Source organism: Triticum dicoccoides, chromosome 7B, assembly GCF_002162155.2.
Source record: "Triticum dicoccoides isolate Atlit2015 ecotype Zavitan chromosome 7B, WEW_v2.0, whole genome shotgun sequence".
Taxonomy (NCBI): domain Eukaryota; kingdom Viridiplantae; phylum Streptophyta; class Magnoliopsida; order Poales; family Poaceae; genus Triticum; species Triticum dicoccoides.
In genome coordinates this window covers 364,709,806-364,729,331 of record NC_041393.1, presented here as the reverse complement: position 1 = coordinate 364,729,331, position 19,526 = coordinate 364,709,806, and the positions used below count along the sequence as shown (strand labels likewise).

The following is a 19,526-nucleotide window of genomic DNA, read 5'->3' as shown; positions in this document are numbered from 1 at the left end:
GAGCAATCCTCCCACTTGGGGGGCTTAGCTGCAATCCAGTACTCGCCTAAGTTTGAAAAATCCTACAGAGTGGTGAGCAATCCTCCCACTCGGGGCTTAGCTGCAGTCTAGTACTCGCCTAAGTTTGAAAAATCCTACCGAGTGGTGAGCAATCCTCCCACTCTGGGGCTTAGCTATAGTCCAGTACTCGCCTAAGTTTGAAAAATCCTACCGAGTGGTGAGCAATCCTCCCACTCGGGGGCTTAGCTGCAATCCAGTACTCGCCTAAGTTTGAAAATACATTCCGAGTGAAAACCGATCTTCTCACTCGGGGACTTAGCCATACGCTCCATCCCGATCCACAAGGACAACGAGGTGCAGGTCGACCATGACCCCCTCCTCAGAGCTGCGCCATCAAGAAGAAGGATGAGATTGAGCTTGTCGCCAAGGAGAACCACTTTCGGGAACGTCAAGATCATTGCTGAATGCCTCGCTGATGAGCTGATCAATGCTGCCAAGGGCTCATCCAATAGCTGATGCCAAGGCGAACTGCTTTCAGGAACGTCAAGACCATTGTTGAGTGCCTTGCTAATGAGCTGATCAATGCTGCCAAGGGCTCATCCAATGCTGATGCCAAGGCGAACCGCTTTCAGGAACGTCAAGACCATTGCTGAGTGCCATGCTGATGAGCTGATCAATGCTGCCAAAGGCTCATCCAACGGCTACTCCAACTCGATCCGCAAGGACGATGAGGTACAGGTCGACTCTGACCTCTTCCTCAGAACTGCATCAAAAGTACAAGAACTAATCCGAGTGAAGAACAGGTTCCACTCGAAGATAAACACAACATATTCAAAGATAAACCAAGTTCAGATAAATCCAAAAGTTCCAGACCATGGATTAAATTTCTCAGGCATTAGGCCCGAAAGAGTTTAACGATTACACTATCACTCGGCATACTGGGGCAAATAAAGGTGGTGCATAATGTTTTTCGGTCACTCGTTAGGGGAAGGGTTGGTTGGATCGCAGAAACTGTCTAGATCAATGCTGTCTGCAATATGAGTGGCAGCCTCAAGAAAGGTGTCCATGAAGGACTCGAAGGAGTGCTTCTTAGTATTCGCAACCTTGAGGGCCGCTAGCTTGTCTTATCTGGCGTCTTTGAAGTGCACTCGAACCAATGACAGGGCAACGTCAGCGCCACAGCGAGTAGATGACTTCTTCCATTCCTCCACTCGGCCAGGGATCTGATTCAGTCGAGTCATCAGCGACTCGAGATCTTGTGAAAGTTCCACCTGGGGCCAGAGTTCAGCATCAACCCGAGTGATCGCCGCCTTCAGTCGAGCCAGATAAGCGACAACACTGTCCATGAGTGATTCCAACTGCAGCAAGTTCATCGCAACGTCATCTTTCACAGGACAATTTATGGGGTCAAGACCCGTCTCGACCTGCCCAGTCTCAGCCTCAAAGTCCGGGCAAAGTTCTGCACAATCAGGAAAAATAGTGAGTCAACAATATAACAAGACATTCCAATCGACGACAACTAACCAGTCGAATGATGATACCTTCGAGCTTCAGGACCAGTTTTGCAGCAAGTTGTCCCATATAGAACTCCAGCTCACCCGTCTTGGCTTTGAGGCTTCCTACTTCATTGGTCAGATTCTCCTTGTCCTTCTTCAGTTGCTCAAATTCCCGATTGGCTTCAGAGATGGCAGTCTTCAGCTTCGAGTTCTCCTCTTCCAACTTGCCGACTGAAGCCAGCTTCTTGTCCGCAAGCGTTGTCTTCTCTCGCGCATCCTTCTGAGCAGCAGCAAGATCCAGATCCTTCTTCTCCAGAGCTTCCTTCATTTTCTCTAAAGAAACAACACTCTTCAGACAAGCTTGAAGCTGACGGTTTTCACTACGCACATCTGTTCATGTGAAGTCACTCGGTTCAAAGAGACAGAAAGAAAAAACACTGAAAAGCGCAAGCCACGAGGCGGACAGGTGTCGTTCGGTTACCTCCCATGATGGTTGTTTCTTCTTGAGCAGTCTTGAGGTTCTTCTTCGCCAGTTCAAGATCAAGATTGAGGCTGATTTGATTCTTGTTCAACTCAGAAAGTTGAGCCCCAAGATCACAAGACCTCTGCAGTCAGCAAGAGTGTCGGTGGGAAACGACACCTATGGGATCACTCGAATCCCTACTACAGTTGCGGGGTGTGGGGATCATGAGAAGAGCAGGACTAGCAGATAGCACAAAGGGGATTTACCCAGGTTCGGGCCGCAAAGATGCGTAAAACCCTACGATCCTGCTTTGGTGGATATATTTAGTGTTCTGGAGCTCTTGAACTAGCTCTAGGTGCTGCTAGGTTCGAGAGAGCCGAATCCTTCTCTAGTGTGCCATGGGCCTCCTTTTGTAGGCGAAAGGGGCTGCCACAGTGGCACACAGGAGGTGGAAAGTGCTACAGCATTGTGAGCTTATCACTGGTATTACAAGACAAAGCGCATTTATTGTGAGGCTTAGGTGTCCCTCACTTTATCGGGGACGGGAGCGAGGCCCATCCCATCCGTCGCCGCTCCTCCTCGCTTCGACACACGCCCTGGCCAGCGGTGCATACGGTGCCATGTAGGCAGGCAGGCAACTGAGGTGGCGCGGTGGTGGGGCCTCCACGAAGGGCTGCATGTTGCCACGCAGGTGCCTGCCCAGCTGGTTGGGTCGGCAGCTGCATGCGAATAGCGGCGGAGACTTGGCTAGCGTGGGCCTGGCAGTGGTCCTGCTGGCGCGCTTGGCGAGGGTCTTGTCGGGTGGCCCAGGAAGGGTCTTGCCGGGTGGCCCGGCAAGGGTCTTGCCGCGGCGTGTTGTCGTCCCCGGCAAGGATCTGGCCGGGGGTCTTGGTGAGGATTGTTGCCTTCCTATCCTCATTTGATCTTGACTATTCTTTGTCTTCACAAAGATCTGCATGCCACCACGGAGGTGCCTCCCGAGCCCTGTCCCAATGCGTTTGTCTAGCGTTGGTGGGCTCAAAGGTGGCTCGCTCGGCTGTTGGGGACGAGCTCCCCGGTAAGGGTCTTGCCGGGGCCTCTAAGGCTGCCCCGGCAAGGGTCCTTGGCGGGGAAACCTGCTTCGTCCATCCGATCTCTGTGGCCTTGGTCCTTGTCATTGCTTTGTTTGTCTTGTGCCTTCGGCTTCTCTCCGGCTTCCCTTCCCTGCCCTGTTATGCGTGGCCATGGCGGGTGGCTCTGACTGCCCGTGCACAAGTAAAGGGGTGAAAAGCAGAGCCCCTACTTTTGTACACCGACAGGAGCCCCCGGGCCTGGGCCATACATAAGCGCAGCACGTTGTTAGGCCAGGTCTAGAACCGTGCGCGGGCAGTTACGGCGGATTTTTACCGCGGTAACTGCTCCGTCCGCTGCGCTTCTCCACGACCCACATTGAACGTGCGATGTGGGGGCCGTGCGCGCCATGACGGAAGCATGCTGGCGTCATCCCGTGGTGGACAGTAATGAGGCGGCTCGCGTGCCTCTTCGAGACCGCAGGACCGCTGCTCATTTACTGCCCTCGCTTGGGAACCATCGCTCCACGCGTCCCACTGCGCCTATCCCTCGTGCCACGATCGCTGCATGCACGACGCAGGGCGAATGATAGGCGCACGGGACGTGAGAAGTCATGCGCGTGCGTGGGTTGATTCCCACGCGCCTTCAATGGAGCGGGGAGGACGGTCGACGGCCCCGCTTGCTGTCACTTCAACGGGCCGGATTGGCCGAGAGGGGGCGGCCGAGCCTCGCCCCCGCCCCTTTATAAAGAGGGGAGCGGGAGGAATGGTGCCTCTCAACCCTCCGCCGTCTGCCTCTCCCCATTCCTGCTTCCTCCTTTCTTCTGCCATGGCGAGGGGGCGTGGCGACGCTTCATCGGTGGCGGCGAGGGTTTTGGCCAGACAGCGCATCGCTCCTCCCCAAGAGCTCGCAGTGGCGGAGCCGGCTGATACGTCTCCAACGTATCTATAATTTTTGTTTGTTCCATGCTATTATATTACCTGTTTTGAATGATTATGGGCTTTATTATACACTTTTATATTACTTTTAGGACTAACCTATTAACTGGAGGCCCAACCCATATTGCTGTTTTATTGCCTGTTTCAGTATTTCGAAGAAAAGGAATATCAAACGGAGTCCAAACGGAATAAAACCTTCGGCATCGTGATTTTTTGGAAGAATATCATCCTGGAGGCTTGGATATCAAGTCACAAGATCCTCGAGGAGCCCACGAGATAGGAGGGCGCGCCCCCCTTACAGGGGCGCGCCCTCTTGTCTCGTGGACCCCTCGAGCACCCCCCGACCGACTTCTTTTGCCTATATAGTCCCACGTACCCTAAAAAAATCCACGAAGAAGATAGATCGGGAGCTCCGCCGCCGCAAGCCTCTGTAGCCACCAAAAACCTCTTGGGAGCCCTTCCCGGCACCCTGCCGGAGGGGGGGGGGATCCTTCACCAGTGGCCATCTTCATCATCCCGACGCTATCCATGACGAGGAGGGAGTATTTCACCCTCGGGGCTGAGGGTATGTAGCAGTAGCTATGTGTTTGATCTCTCTCTCTCTCTCGTGTTCTCTCTCGTGTTCCCTCTATGGCACGATCTTGATGTATCCCGAGCTTTTCTACTGTAGTTGGATCTTATGATGTTTCTCCCCCTCTATTCTCTTGTGATGAATTGAGTTTTCCCCTTTGAAGTTATCTTATCGGATAGAGTATTTTATGAGAACACTTGATGTATGTCTTGCCGTGCTTATCTGTGGTGACAATGGGATATCATGTGCCTCTTGATGTATGTTTTGGTGACCAACTTGCGGGTTCCGCCCATGAACCTATGCATAGGGGTTGGCACACGTTCTTGACTCTCCGGTAGAAACTTTGGGGCACTCTTTGAAGTACTTTGTGTTGGTTGAATAGATGAATCTGAGATTGTGTGATGCATATCGTATAATCATGCCCACGGATACTTGAGGTGACAATGGAGTATCTAGGTGACATTAGGGTTTTGGTTGATTTGTGTCTTAAGGTGTTATTCTAGTACGAACTCTTTTATAGATCGATCCGAAAGAATAACTTTGAGGTGGTTTCGTACCCTGCCATAATCTCTATGTTTATTCTCCACTATTAGTGGCTTTGGAGTGACTCTTTGTTGCATGTTGAGGGATTGTTATATGATCTATCTATGTTATTATTGTTGAGAGAACTTGCAATAGTGAAAGTATGAACCCTAGGCCTTGTTTCCTACCATTGCAATACTGTTTACACTCACTTTTACCACTAGTCACCTTGCTGTTTTTATAATTTCAGATTACAAAAACCTTTATCTACTATCTATTTTGCACTTGTATCACCATCTCTTCGCCGAACTAGTGCACCTATACAAATTACCATTGTATTGGGTGTGTTGGGGACACAAGAGACTCTTTGTTATTTGCTTGCAGGGTTGTTTGAGAGAGACCATCTTCATCCTACGCCTCCTACGGATTGATAAACCTTAGGTCATCCACTTGAGGGAAATTTGCTACTGTCCTACAAACCTGTGCACTTGCAGGCCCAACAACGTCTACAAGAAGAAGGTTGTATAGTAGACATCAAGCTCTTTTCTGGCGCTGTTGCCGGGGAGGTTAGCACTTGAAGGTATATCTTTAGATCTTGCAGTCGAGTCTTTTGTTTCTTGTTTTATCACTAGTTTAGTTTATAAAAGAAAACTACAAAAAATGGAATTGAGTTTGTCTCATATGCTTCGTCTTTTTAATATCTTTTGTGAGTTTGATGGAAAGGAAAATTGTGCTCAAGTGCTAGAAGAAGAATGCATTAGAATGTTTGGTACTATATCTTTGAATGATGAGCATGATTGCAATGTTTTTAGTATGAATTCCTTGAATATCCATGGTGCTAATGATATGCAAAGCCACAAGCTTGGGGGAGCTATGTTTGATGAGGATGATATTTTTTGTCCCCCAAGTTTTGATGAGCAAATTTATTTTGATGATAGCATGCCTCCTACTTATGATGATTACATTGATGAAAGTGGGTTTGGAAGAGTGTCAACTTTAGGTAGTATTGATCCCACTATTTTGGAGGATATTGAATCTTATTGTGATGAATATGAAAGTGGATTCGGAAGAGTGTCAACTTTATTTAGTGATGATTCCACTATTTCGGAAGAGGTTCCAATTGATTATGAGAACAAAGTTGCTATCTATGATGATTATTGTGATGACTTGTATGCTATTAAGAATAATGATATCCATGAAACTTGTCATCATGATTTTAGTTTTCAATTGGATTATGCCTCACATGATAGTTATTTTGTTGAGTTTGCTCCCACTATTATTCATGAGAAGAATTTTGCTTATGTGGAGAGTAGTAAATTTTCTATGCTTGTAGATCATGAAAAGAATGCTTTAAGTGCTGGTTATATTGTTTAATTCATTCATGATGCTACTGAAACTTATTATGAGGGAGGAATATATGCTTGTAGGAATTGCAATAATGTCAAGTTTCCTCTCTATGTGCTTAAAATCTTGAAGCTATGCTTGTTTTACCTTCTCATGCTAGTTGATTATTGTTCCCATAAGTTGTTTGCTCACAAAATCCCTATGCATAGGAAGTGGGTTAGACTTAAATGTGCTAGTCATATTCTTCATGATGCTCTCTTTATGTTTCAGTTCTTATCTTTTATGTGAGCATCATTGCCATCATCATGCCTAGCTAGAAAGGCATTAAAGAAAAGCGCTTGTTAGGAGACAACCTGATATTTATCCTTAATGTGTTTGTGTGTCCACATGATTATTCTACTGTATTAATCATGTTTTATAGATTTTGTTTCAATAAAGTGCCAAGTAGAACCTTTGGAAAGACTTGGGTGAAGTTTATGTGATCTTGCTGTAAAAAACAGAAACTTCTGCGCTCATGAGATTAGCTGCCATTTTTTTACTGAAGAGTGATTTTAGGTTGATTCTTTTTGCAGATGATTAATAGACAAATTCCTCAGGTCCACCAATTTATTTCATAATTTTTGGGGTTCCAGAAGTATACGTTTGATACAGATTACTACAGACTGTTCTGTTTTTGACAGATTCTGTTTTCATTGTGTTGTTTGCTTATTTTGATGCATCTATGGCTAGTATTAAGTGGTATGAACCATAGAGAATTTATAATACAGTAGATATTAAACCAATATGAATTTATAATGAGTTCATTACAGTACCTAAGTGGTGGTTTATTTTCTTATACTAACGGAGCTTACGAGTTTTGTGTTGTGTTTTGTGTGGTTGAAGTTTTCAAGTTTTGGGTAAAGATTCGATGGACTATGGAATAAGGAGTGGAAAGAGCCTAATCTTGGGGATGCCCAAGGAACCCCAAGGTAATATTCAAGGACAACCAAGAGCCTAAGCTTGGGGATGCCCCGGAAGGCATCCCCTCTTTTGTCTTCGTTCATCGGTAACTTTACTTGGAGCTATATTTTTATTCACCACATGATTTGTGTTTTGCTTGGAGCGTCATTTTATTTTGCTAGGTTTTGCTTTCTGTTAGTTAGAATAATGTTTTGCATCTTTAGTTTCAATAAAAAAGTCAAGGATAGCGTTTGCCATGCTTATTTTGCTAGTATACATGTTGCTGTTTGAAAACAGAAAGTTTACCGCTGTTGCAAAAATTCCCTAGAAAAGTCAGAGAATGGTATAACGTTGAATCTTTTTGCATATTGAGCTCTGATAAATTCATTACAGTGGGAAGTTTATTTCATAATTTTTGGAGTCAGGGAAGTATTGTTACTCTTGCATTCTTTACAGACTATACTGTTTTGGCAAATTGCTGTTATGTTTGCATTGTTTGCATATGTTTGCTTGTTTAATGATTATATTTGAGGCTAGGAGTATTAAATAGGCAGAGGCATTTAGTATTCAATGTTGAATAATAATTTAAGTGATTTGTTATAGTAGAAAATGATAAGGTTTTGCATTGGTTTATACTAACCTATCTCACGAGTTCTTGTTGAGTTTGTTGTGAATGAAGCTCTTGATAAAAAGAGAAACCATGTTATGAGAGGAATTCAGGAGACACAAAAGTTCAAGCTTCGGGATGCCCAAGGCACCCCAAGATAATATTTCAATAAGTCTCAAGAATCTAAGCTTGGGGATGCCCCGGTAGGCATCCCACCTTTCTTCTTCAACCACTGTTGGTTAGTATCGGTTGAGCCTAAGTTTTTGCTTCTTCACATGAGTTGTGCTATCCTTGCAATGTCATTTTATTTTGTTTTGCTTGCTTCTTGAATAAGATACCAAGATCTGAAATTCTTTAATGAGAGAGAGTCTCTGCATAGTTGCATAATTATTTAGCTACTCTTTGATCTTCACTTATATCTTTCGGAGTAGTTTGTCGTTTGCTCTAGTACTTCACTTATATCTTTTAGAGCACGGTGGTGGTTATATTTTGAAGAAATTGCTAGTCTCTCATGCTTCACTTATATTATTTTGAGAGTCTTAAACAACATGGTAATTTGAATGAAAACTATCATAGGAAGTGAATTGGATGCTATGATCAATTTGATACTTGGTAATTGTTTTGAGATATAAAGGTAGTAATGTTAGAGTCATGCTAGTGGGTAATTATGAAATTGAGAAATACTTTTGTTAAAGTTGGCAAGTCCCATAGCATGCACGTATGGTAAAAGTTGTGTGACAAATTTGTTGCATGAGGTGCTCTTTTGATTGTCTTCCTTATGAGTGGCAGTCGAGGACGAGCGATGGTCTTTTCCTACCAATCTATCCCTCTTGGGGCATGCGTAGTAGTACTTTGCTTCGAGGGCTAAGTAGACTTTTGCAATAAGTATATGAGTTCTTTATGACTAATGTGAGTCCATGGATATACGCACACTCATCCTTCCACTTTGGTAGCCTCTCTTATTACTGCGCAACTTTCGCCGGTATTGAACCCATTATTTACCTTCCTCAAAACAGCCACCATACCTACCTATTATGTCATTTCCATAGCCATTCCGAGATATATTGCCATGCAACTTTCCACCGTTTCGTTTATTATGACATGTTCCATCATTGTCATATTGCTCTTTGCATGATCATGTAGTTGACATCGTATTTGTGGCAAGGCGACCATCATAATTTTCATACATGTTGCTCTTGATTCATTGCATATCCTGGTACACCGCTGGAGGCATTCATATAGAGTCATATCTTGTTCTAGCTTTGAGTTGTAATTCTTGAGTTGTAAATCCATAAAAGTGTGATGATCTTCATTATTAGAGCATTGTCCCAGTGAGGAAAGAATGATGAAGACTATGATTCCCCCACAAGCCGGGATGAGACTTCGGACTTTACAAAAAGAAAAAAAAAGAAAAAAAAAGAGAAAGGCCAAAAAGAAAAAAAAGGAAGGCCAAAGAAAAAAAAAAGAAAAAAAAGAGAAAAAGAAAAAGAAAAAAAGAAAATGAGAGAAAAAGAGAGAAGGGACAATGCTACTATCTCTTTTTCCACACTTGTGCTTCAAAGTAGCACCATGATCTTCATGATAGAGAGTCCCATATGTTGTCACTTTCATATACTAGTGGGAATTTTTCATTATAGAACTTGGCCTGTATATTCCAATGATGGGCTTCCTCAAAATGCCCTAGGTCTTCGTGAGCAAGCGAGTTGGATGCACACCCACTTAGTTTCTTTTGTTGAGCTTTCATATATTATAGCTCTAGTGCATCCGTTGCATGGCAATCCCTACTCACTCACATTGATATCTATTAATGGGCGTCTCCATATAGCCCGTTAATACACCTAGTTGATGTGAGACTATCTTTTCCCACTTTTTGTCCTCACAACCACCACCATTCACCACCATAGTGCTATGTCCATGGCTTGCGCTCATGTATTGCGTAAGAGTTGAAAAAGCTGATGCGCGTTAAAAAGTATGAAACAATTGCTCGGCTCGTCATCGGGGTTGTGCATGATGGGAGTATTTTGTGTAATGAAAATGAAGCATGGCCTAACTATATGATTTTGTAGGTATAATCTTTCTTTGGCTATGCTATTTTGATAGGACATGATTATTTGTTAGTATGCTTTGAAGCATTATTATTTTTATGTTTTATAAGCTTTTATCTTGTATCATTTGGATCTGAACATTCATGCCACAATAAAGAAAATTACATTGAGAATCATGCTAGGTAGCATTCCACATCAAAAATTCTGTTTTTATCATTTACCTACTCGAGGATGAGCAGGAATTAAGCTTGGGGATGCTTGATACGTCTCCAACGTATCTATAATTTTTTATTGTTCCATGCTATTATATTACTTGTTTTGAATGATTATGGGCTTTATTATACACTTTTCTATTACTTTTAGGACTAACCTATTAACCGGAGGCCCAACCCAGATTGTTGTTTTATTGCCTGTTTCAGTATTTCGAAGAAAAGGAATATCAAACGGAATCCAAATGGAATGAAACCTTCGGCATCGTGATTTTTTGGAAGAATATCATCCTGGAGGCTTGGAGATCAAGTCAGAAGATCCTCGAGGAGCCCACGAGATAGGAGGGCCCTCCCCCCTTACAAGGGCGCGCCCCCTGTCTCGTGGACCCCTCGAGCACCCCCCGACCGACTTCTTTCGCCTATATAGTCCCACGTACCCTAAAAACATCCACGGAGAAGATAGATCGGGAGTTCCGTCGCCGCAAGCCTCTGTAGCCACCAAAAACCTCTCGCGAGCCCTTCCCGGCACCCTGCTGGAGGGGGGGATCCTTCACCGGTGGCCATCTTCATCATCCCGGTGCTATCCATGATGAGGAGGGAGTAGTTCACCCTCGGGGCTAAGGGTATGTACCAGTAGCTATGTGTTTGATCTCTCTCTCTCTCGTGTTCTCTGTCGTGTTCCCTCTATGGCATGATCTTGATGTATCCCTAGCTTTGCTATTGTGGTTGGATCTTATGATTTTTCTCCCCCTCTACTCTCTTGTGATGAATTGAGTTTTCCCCTTTGAAGTTATCTTATCGGATTGAGTCTTTTATGAGAACACTTGATGTATGTCTTGCCGTGCTTATCTGTGGTGACAATGGGATATCATGTGCCTCTTGATGTATGTTTTGGTGACCAACTTGCGGGTTCCGCCCATGAACCTATGCATAGGGGTTGGCACACGTTCTTGACTCTCCGGTAGAAACTTTGGGGCACTCTTTGAAGTACTTTGTGTTGGTTGAATAGATGAATCTGAGATTGTGTGATGCATATCGTATAATCATGCCCACGGATACTTGAGGTGACAATGGAGTATCTAGGTGACATTAGGGTTTTGGTTGATTTGTGTCTTAAGGTGTTAGTCTAGTACGAACTCTTTTATAGATCGATCCGAAAGAATAACTTTGAGGTGGTTTCGTACCCTACCATAATCTCTACGTTTGTTCTCCGCTATTAGTGGCTTTGGAGTGACTCTTTGTTGCATGTTGAGGGATTGTTATATGATCTATCTATGTTATTATTGTTGAGAGAACTTGCACTAGTGAAAGTATGAACCCTAGGCCTTGTTTCCTACCATTGCAATACCTTTTACGCTCACTTTTACCACTTGTTACCTTGCTGTTTTTATAATTTCAGATTACAAAAACCTTTATCTACTATCTATTTTGCACTTGTATCACCATCTCTTCGCCGAACTAGTGCACCTATACAAATTACCATTGTATTGGGTGTGTTGGGGACACAAGAGACTCTTTGTTATATGGTTGCAGGGTTGTTTGAGAGAGACCATCTTCATCCTATGCCTCCTACGGATTGATAAACCTTAGGTCATCCACTTGAGGGAAATTTGCTACTGTCCTACAAACCTGTGCACTTGCAGGCCCAATAACGTCTACAAGAAGAAGGTTGTGTAGTAGATATCACCGGCCGCTAGAAGAAGGGGGAGGGGGCGAGGTCGAGGCCGTCGTGGTGCTCGAGGGAGAGGAGGATGGGGCGGCAGATTAGCCTCGCCTCCGTCAGCAGCCCCTCCTCCAATGGAGGGACACGTTGGGGACAACCCTTGCGAATTCTTCATCAGGCTCCGCCAGCCATCGCGCCGTCGCCTTCGCCTTCCGATTGCAATTGCTCAGGAGATGGAGCTGGATCCGCCACAGACGTTGCGGCTGCATATGAGGGGTTGTGGGAACAGTGGCACATGGGCCAACGTTGAGTTCTCCGCCCCTCACGTCATGTTTCTCCACCGAGGGTGGAAGACCTTCGCTCGCCTCCATAGCTTGACGGAGGGGCTCACTCTCCATTTCAAACTAATGGAGGGTGGCCTCCTCTCCGTCAAGATCTTCGGGCACTTCGGGACTCGCGTGAGGTGCTGCATGGAGAGCTCCTCCGACAATGACGATTCCTCCTCGAGCGAGGGTAATGAGGAGGACAGTGGCAGCAACGACGAGGGTAGCGGGCGGCAGGATGACGGGTCCGACTAGGTGTCGGGCGCCACTCCGGGTGGCACCGGCGACCCTATCATCTGTGTCGCCGGCTCCTTGAACTTCTCGGGGTCACCTCCTTGGGCGGCTGGCGTGGGGAGGCGTGGAAGAGGAAGAGGGCGAGCGGCAAGGCTGTCAAGTCAGAGTATGCGGGCATCGACGCCTTCGTCGCGTATTGACGTCCTGCCGCCTCGCCTTCGAGCTCTTCCTCCGGCGCCGCCATCACCATCCAGCCCTTGGACAGCCACCGAGATGTTCTCTTGGTGTCTTCTGCCACTCGTAGCTCGCCTAGGCACCCCTTTTGCCCTTCTGCTTTCTTGTTCCATTTCCTGAGGAGAGGGACAAGAAAGGGATTACGGGCACCTTATCTTTTTAGTCTTGTAAACCCTCGGGCCTTTGTTAATCTTTATAACTTGTAATCCCCTTGCTCATGTTTTTCATTTCGTATGAACTGTACCTGTACGGGATGTTTTTTAATGAAAAAGGGATGTTTGCCGGTTTTTTCGTTCGCAGGCAGAACCCACGACAAGGAGTGAATCCTCGTTATCTTTAAGATAAACTTTTTTCACCCGGCAACAGGCCCTGTCGTCTCCCCACTTCGCTCGACCTTTCTCACGCCCTTGGCGGAGGCAGGGATGAGGTGGGCTTAGGATCCTCGTTCCTCTTCCCCGCTGCCGCGGCTACGACCAAATTCGGACCCAGGGGATAATCCTTGGGTGCCGAAAAGAGGGGAGCACGGTAGCTCAGAGATAGAATGGGGTTTCATGTATCCCAGTCCATAACGAAATGCATGATAGAGGATAGAGAACTTATCTGGGTCTACAGCCCCTGGCAACTTCGTCTTGCCGCGGATGGATCGTTGTCTTCGCAGCCCCCGGCAACCTTGGCTTGCCGGGGCTCGGACGCCGGTCCATCCCCTTTCGTTCAAAATAGCTCGGTAGGGATATTTATGTGTCCTGCGAACCAAAGAAGACAGAGAAGAACAGAGAGATGCGCACTCGACCTCTAAGCTAGGGGTTAGCCGCCACTAAGCACTATCAACCCTAACCAAGGAGGAGACTCAAGGGTCTGCGCCTAGCTTTGTAGAAAGGGTTACATGCCTTGCCGGCAAGGCTTGTACAAAAGGGTGGCTTGCCGGGAGGCCCGGCAGCCGCGCCTTATGGGTAAAACTTGCAGAGATGCTCGATGTTCTAGGAGTTGCTCACTGGAATGGCATCTTCAGTCTCCAGCCGGACTGCGCCGGGCCTGGTGACTCGTGTTACCCGATAAGGGCCTTCCCAGTTTGGTGTCAACTTGTTGGAATTCTTGGTCGACTGAACATGCCGAAGAACAAGGTCGCCTTCCTCAAAGCTCCGGGCATGAACCTTGCGGATATGGTAGCGGCACAAGGCTTGCTGGTAGCGTGCTGCTCTCACAGCCGCCCGGAGACGATCTTCCTCAAGGAGCGTTGCGTCATCTTGTCGCAGTCGCTCTTGCTCAAGCTCATCATAAGAGAGCACTCGAGGTGACCCGTATATGAGTTCTGTGGGGAGAACTGCTTCTGCCCCGTAAACCAGGGCAAAGGGTGTCTGGCCGGTGGCTCGATTTGGCGTTGTTCTAATCGACCAAAGAACTGCCGGCAAGTCATCAATCTAGGGTCTTCCGCTTTTGCGCAGCTTGTCAAAAGTCTTCGTTCTTAAGCCTCGCAAGACTTCAGCATTTGATCTCTCCGCTTGGCCATTGCTCCATGGATGTGCCACGGAAGCAAAACAGACCCTGCTGCCGAGATCCTCAATGTATTGCATGAAGGCATGGCCTGTGAACTATGTGCCATTGTCGGTGATGATCCTGTTGGGCACCCCAAAACGGAACACTAGTCCCTTGAAGAACTTGATGGTTGACTGCGCCGTCACCTTCCTCACTGCTTCCACCTCTGGCCACTTTGTGAACTTGTCGATTGCGACATACAAGTACTCAAAGCCCCCGACAGCACGAGGGAAGGGGCCCAATATGTTGAGCTCCCAGACCGAGAAGGGCCAGGAGAGAGGGATAGTTTGCAGGGCTTGATCTGGTTGATGGAGCTTCTTCAAATGGAACTGGCATGCTTCACACTTGGTTACTAGTGCCATCGCATCCTGGAGGGCGATGGGCCAAAAGAAACCTTGCCAGAAGGCCTTGCCGTCAAGGGCCCTCGACCCTATGTGGGAGCCACATATGCCTCCATGTATCTCTGCCAACAGCTTTAGTCCTTCCTCCTGGGAGATGCACTTCAATTTCACCCCATTCGGTCTTTTTTTGTACAATACGTTATCAACGAATTGGTACAGAGCAGACCGGCGGGCTACTCTTTCTGCCTCTTCCTGCTCCTCAGGAAGCTCTCCCTTTTGAAGGAATCGGGCGGTGTGTTGCGCCCATGCCGGAGCCTGTGGCTCGATGACAAGGACCAAAGGCATCTCTTCTGCCATGGGAGCGGCCATCTCCACGGCCATGACCTGAGGTCCTGCCGGAGTCGGCTGTCCTGCTGCAGGATCGGCATCCATGACAACATCTTCGCCGGTGGATCAGGGGAGCTTGGTGGGGAAGTACTTGCTAGGGACTAGCTTCCTCCGCTTGTTCTGCCCGGTCGACGGCTCCACGGATGGTTGAGTTAACTGAAGCACAAAAGTACCTGGTTCCACAGGTAGCTTGAGGGCAGCGCGCTTTGACAGGTAGTCGGCGATGTCGTTCTCCGCCCAAGGGACATGCTCCGCTTGTATACCGTCAAAGCGCTCCTCCAGTTTCCTCACCTCATCTACGTAAGCTTCCATCAACGGGCTTTGATAATCTTTGTTGATTTGCCTGACGACGAGCTGTGAGTCTCCCCTGACGATGAGCTTTTTAACTCCGAGGTCTGCCGCGATCCTAAGACCGGCAAGCAAACCTTCATACTCGGCGGTGTTGTTGGTTGACATCTCCCGGGGGAAGTGCATCTAGATGACATACTTGAGGTGCTCTTCGGTGGGTGCGACAAGAAGCACACCAGCACCGGCGCCTTCCAGCGAGAAGGCACCATCAAAGTACATGATCCAGTTGTGGCTTGTTTCCTTGCTGGGGAGAGTGGTCTCCTGTACCTCTTCGTCGGGCGTCGAGGTCCATTCCGCAACAAACTCTGCCAAGACTCTGCTCTGAATCGTCGAGGTACTTTCGAACTTCAAACCAAAGCTTGTCAGCTCCAGGGCCCATTCCACGATCCTCCCCATTGCATCTGGGTTATGCAGTATCCGTTGCAATGGGAGGCGGGTGACCACAGTGATCTCGTGCGCTTGGAAGTAATGGCGCAGCTTCCTCGAAGCCATAAGGAGGCCGAAGAGCAGCTTTTGCACACCTGAGTACCTCGACCTAGCCCCCTGCAAGAGGGAGCTGAAGAAGTAAACTGGGTGTTGTACCATTTTCTTCCTTTTCACCACTTCACCTGGCCATGTGGGTCCTGTCGTACTGGCGCCAGTCTTGCCGGGACCGAGCCCTGCCGGGGAATCAGTCTTGTCGGGACCGAGCCCTGCCGGGGAGGGTTCTGGCCCACCAACCGTTGACTCTGCCGCTACTGCTGTCTCCTCATCGACCTCTCTCTGCGCCACTAGTGCGGCACTAACCACCTGATTTGTTGCCACTAGGTAAAGCAGCAACGGTTCTTGTGGTTTGGGCGCAACCAGCACTGGGGTAGAGGAGAGGTATTTCTTCAAATCTTGCAGCGCTGCCTCGGCTTCTGGGGTCCACTCCACTGGCCCTGCCTTCTTCAAGATCTTGAAAAAAGGAAGGGCACGCTCCGCGGACTTGGAGATGAACCAACTCATGGCCGCAACATAGCCAGTGAGCCGACACACGTCCTTGATCCGTTTGGGTGCCTCAATCTGCTCGATGGCCTTGATCTTATCTGGGTTTGCTTCAATCCCGCGCTGGGACACAAAGAACCCGAGAAGCTTGCCCGACGGGACGCCGAAGACACACTTCTCAGGGTTCAATTTGAGGTTGATCTTGCGCAGGTTTGCAAATGTTTCCTCCAGATCTTGCACAAGGGTCGTTTTGTCCTTGGTTTTTACAACTATGTCATCCATATAAGCTTCCATATTTCTATGTAGCTGGGGATCAAAACCAATTTGGATTGCTCTTGCAAAGGTTGAGCCAGCACTCTTCAACCCGAAAGGCATTCGTAAAAAGCAATACGTACCACACGGGGTGATGAATGTTGTATTTTCCTCGTCTTCTTTTGTCATGAAGATCTGGTGGTACCCTAAGTAGGCGTCAAGGAATGATAACAGGTCACACCCATCCGTGGATTCAACAATCTGGTCAATGTGCGGTAACGGGAAGGGATCCTTTGGACAAGCCTTATTAATGTCTGTGTAATCAATACACAGCCTGCGCTTCCCATTTGCCTTGCGCACAACTACCGGATTGACCAACCACGTCGGATGTAGTACTCCTCTCACCAGCCCACCACCTCTAGCTTTCTGATTTCCTCCGTGATGAACTCCTGTCTCTCCAGAGCTTGCTTCCTGACCTTCTGCTTGACGGGCCGCGCATGAGGACAGACAGCAAGGTGGTGCTCAATCACCTCCCTCGGAACGCCGAGGATGTCGGAGGCTTGCCATGCAAACACATCGACATTCACCAGCAAGAAGGTGACGAGCTTGCTTTCGTATTTGCCATCAAGGGTGGAGCTTATGGTAAAAGCTCCGCCCGTGCCGTCCTCCTTGACGGACACCTTCTTGGTCTCTGGTGGTGTGGCTTTGGACTTCTTGCTCTTGCCGACGAAGCTCTCTGGCACATTCTCAACGGAAGCGCAGCACCCCCAAGAGGTGCGCTTGCCGGAGTGGGTGCGAGGGGTCTCACCGGTCTTCTTCCCCCCCCCTCGAGGGCTCCGTCGGCAGGAGCGGGTGCCTTAGCGGCAGCTGCTGCAACTGCTTCCCGGGGGAGTTGGTTGGCGCAGATTAGCGCATCTTTCTTGTCGGAGGGGATGGTGATGATGTTCATCGGCCCGGGCATCTTCAGCATGTTGTAGGCATAGTGTGAAGCGGCCATGAACTTGGCTAGTGCCGGGCGGCTGAGGATCCCGTTGTAAGGCAAGGGGATCTCGGCTACACCGAAAACAATCCTTTCCGTCCTGGGGTTCGGCTCGCCTCCGAATGTCACAGGCAACATGACCTTTCCCTTTGGCTCGCTCCTCCCCGGGTTAACCCCTTCGAACGTGCCCGTCTCCTCGAGGTCTCCATCGGGGATCTGCAGCCTTTTGACCACAACAGGCGAGATCAAGTTCAGGCCGGCCCCGCCATCAACCAACATCTTTGTCACCTTGAGGTTTCGGATTGTTGGTGAAACCAACCACAGCAAGCACCCGACCGCAGTAGTGCGGTCAGGGTGGTCCTTGGTGTCGAAGATGATGGGCATGCTGGACCATTTCAGCGGCTTTCGTGCGTCGAACGATGGCTCCACCGCCGTGATCTCACGCGCCCACTGCTTTAGTTGGCGGTGGGACGTATGCAGCAAGGCGCCACCACCGATGCACATGGCCTATGTGGCCTTTTGAAACTCGTGGTCGTCGGACTCGTCGTCCTCGTCATGATCATCGTCTTCCTGCTTCTTGTCGCGGCCCCGGGCGGGCCTCTCCTACTGATTATCCTTGCCGCGGTGGCCTCCTTGGCCGCCACTTTTCTTGCCGGATCCCTCGTCACCATCTAGGCCTTTCTCCTTGTCCCGCCGCTCATACTCAGCTTTCTGCTTCTCGGCGAGCAGCTCTACCTGCCGACAGTTTTGGAGGTCATGGCCCTTAGTGCAGTGGATCTTTCAATACTGCTTATCGGAGCCCCCTGGCTTATCGGCAGCCGCCAAGGCCCGGCAAGCGGCACACCCGGCAACCTCCTTGCCGGGGTCACTTCCCTTGGGTTTCTTCGTGGCGCCGGTATTGTCGGATCCCTCGATGGAAAGCACGGTCTTGCTCCTACGCTTCCTGTTACGGTGCCGGCCCTTCTTCGTCGGGGTGGCAGTATCATTCGTGGAGTCGGTTCCGCACCGGCGTCTTCGCCGGGGTACTTCCTTCCCTCCTCAGCACGAGCGCACTGATCGGCCAAAACATAAAGTTCGGCCACATCTCTGACCTTGTTCATCGCCATCTCTTCACGCATCTTATGATTGCACACATTCTGATGGAATGCAATGATCACGGCGGCAGGATGAACGTCGGGGATGTTGTACTGCACTCGGCTGAACCTTTGGATGTACTTGCGCAAGTTTTCCCCTTCCTTCTGGGGGATGATGTGTAAATCACTCGCCTAGCCATGAGCTTGGTGACCTCCGGTAAATGCGCCAACAAACTCATGGCACAGATTCGCCCAAGAAGAGATGGAATCCACCAGCAAGTTCATCAACCATGACATAACATTAGGCTTGAGTGCCAACGGGAAGTAATTGGCAAGCAACTTATCATCGCGGGCCCCAGCAGCCTGCATCGCGATGGTGTAGATGCTGAGGAACTCTGACGGGTGAGTCTTGCCATTGTACTTCTCGCCAACGTCAGGCTTGAACGTACGGTGGGAGGGCCACTGGAACTGTCGCAGCTCACGGGTGAAAGCCGGACAGCCCACCTCGTAGGGTAGGCCACCGTAGCCTCCCGGTGCTGGGTGGTCCGTAGCGGGCCCTGCCCGCCAGTCCGACTGGTGGCGCGCGTCACGACGACGCTTGATGGTAGTTTGAGTGTCCTCATGAACCCGCTCCCAAAGGACTTGATGCTGATCACGGTTGGTTCGCGGGTCGGACGACGCGATGGAGATATCATCACGAGCGTCGTCGCGACGGACTGACGCCCGGGGTGGCCGGGACGGAGGAGGGGAGTGCACCATGGCCGCTTCGCCTCTGGCACGGCCTTCGCCGGCACGTGGTGGCCCGGCGGAGCGACGGCCTACGGGTCCCGCCAGACGCAACTCATCATTGTTGGCGATGCCGACGAGGCTCCGGACGGTGGCCCTCCATTCGTCGAGCTTCTCCGCAGCATGAGGAAAATCGAGGAGGAGCTGCGCGCGTGCTAGGGCTTCCGCTGGCGTCGGTGGCGGCGAGAGCTGGGTGGACCGTGATGCGCCTCGACTTCTAACC

General features: G+C 49.0%; 1 pseudogene; it reads left to right on the top strand.

Annotated features, from left to right (window-relative positions):
- Positions 1-12,371, top strand: part of LOC119338915 — a 103,193-nt pseudogene extending 90,822 nt beyond the window's left edge.
- Positions 12,372-19,526: the final 7,155 nt, after the last annotated feature.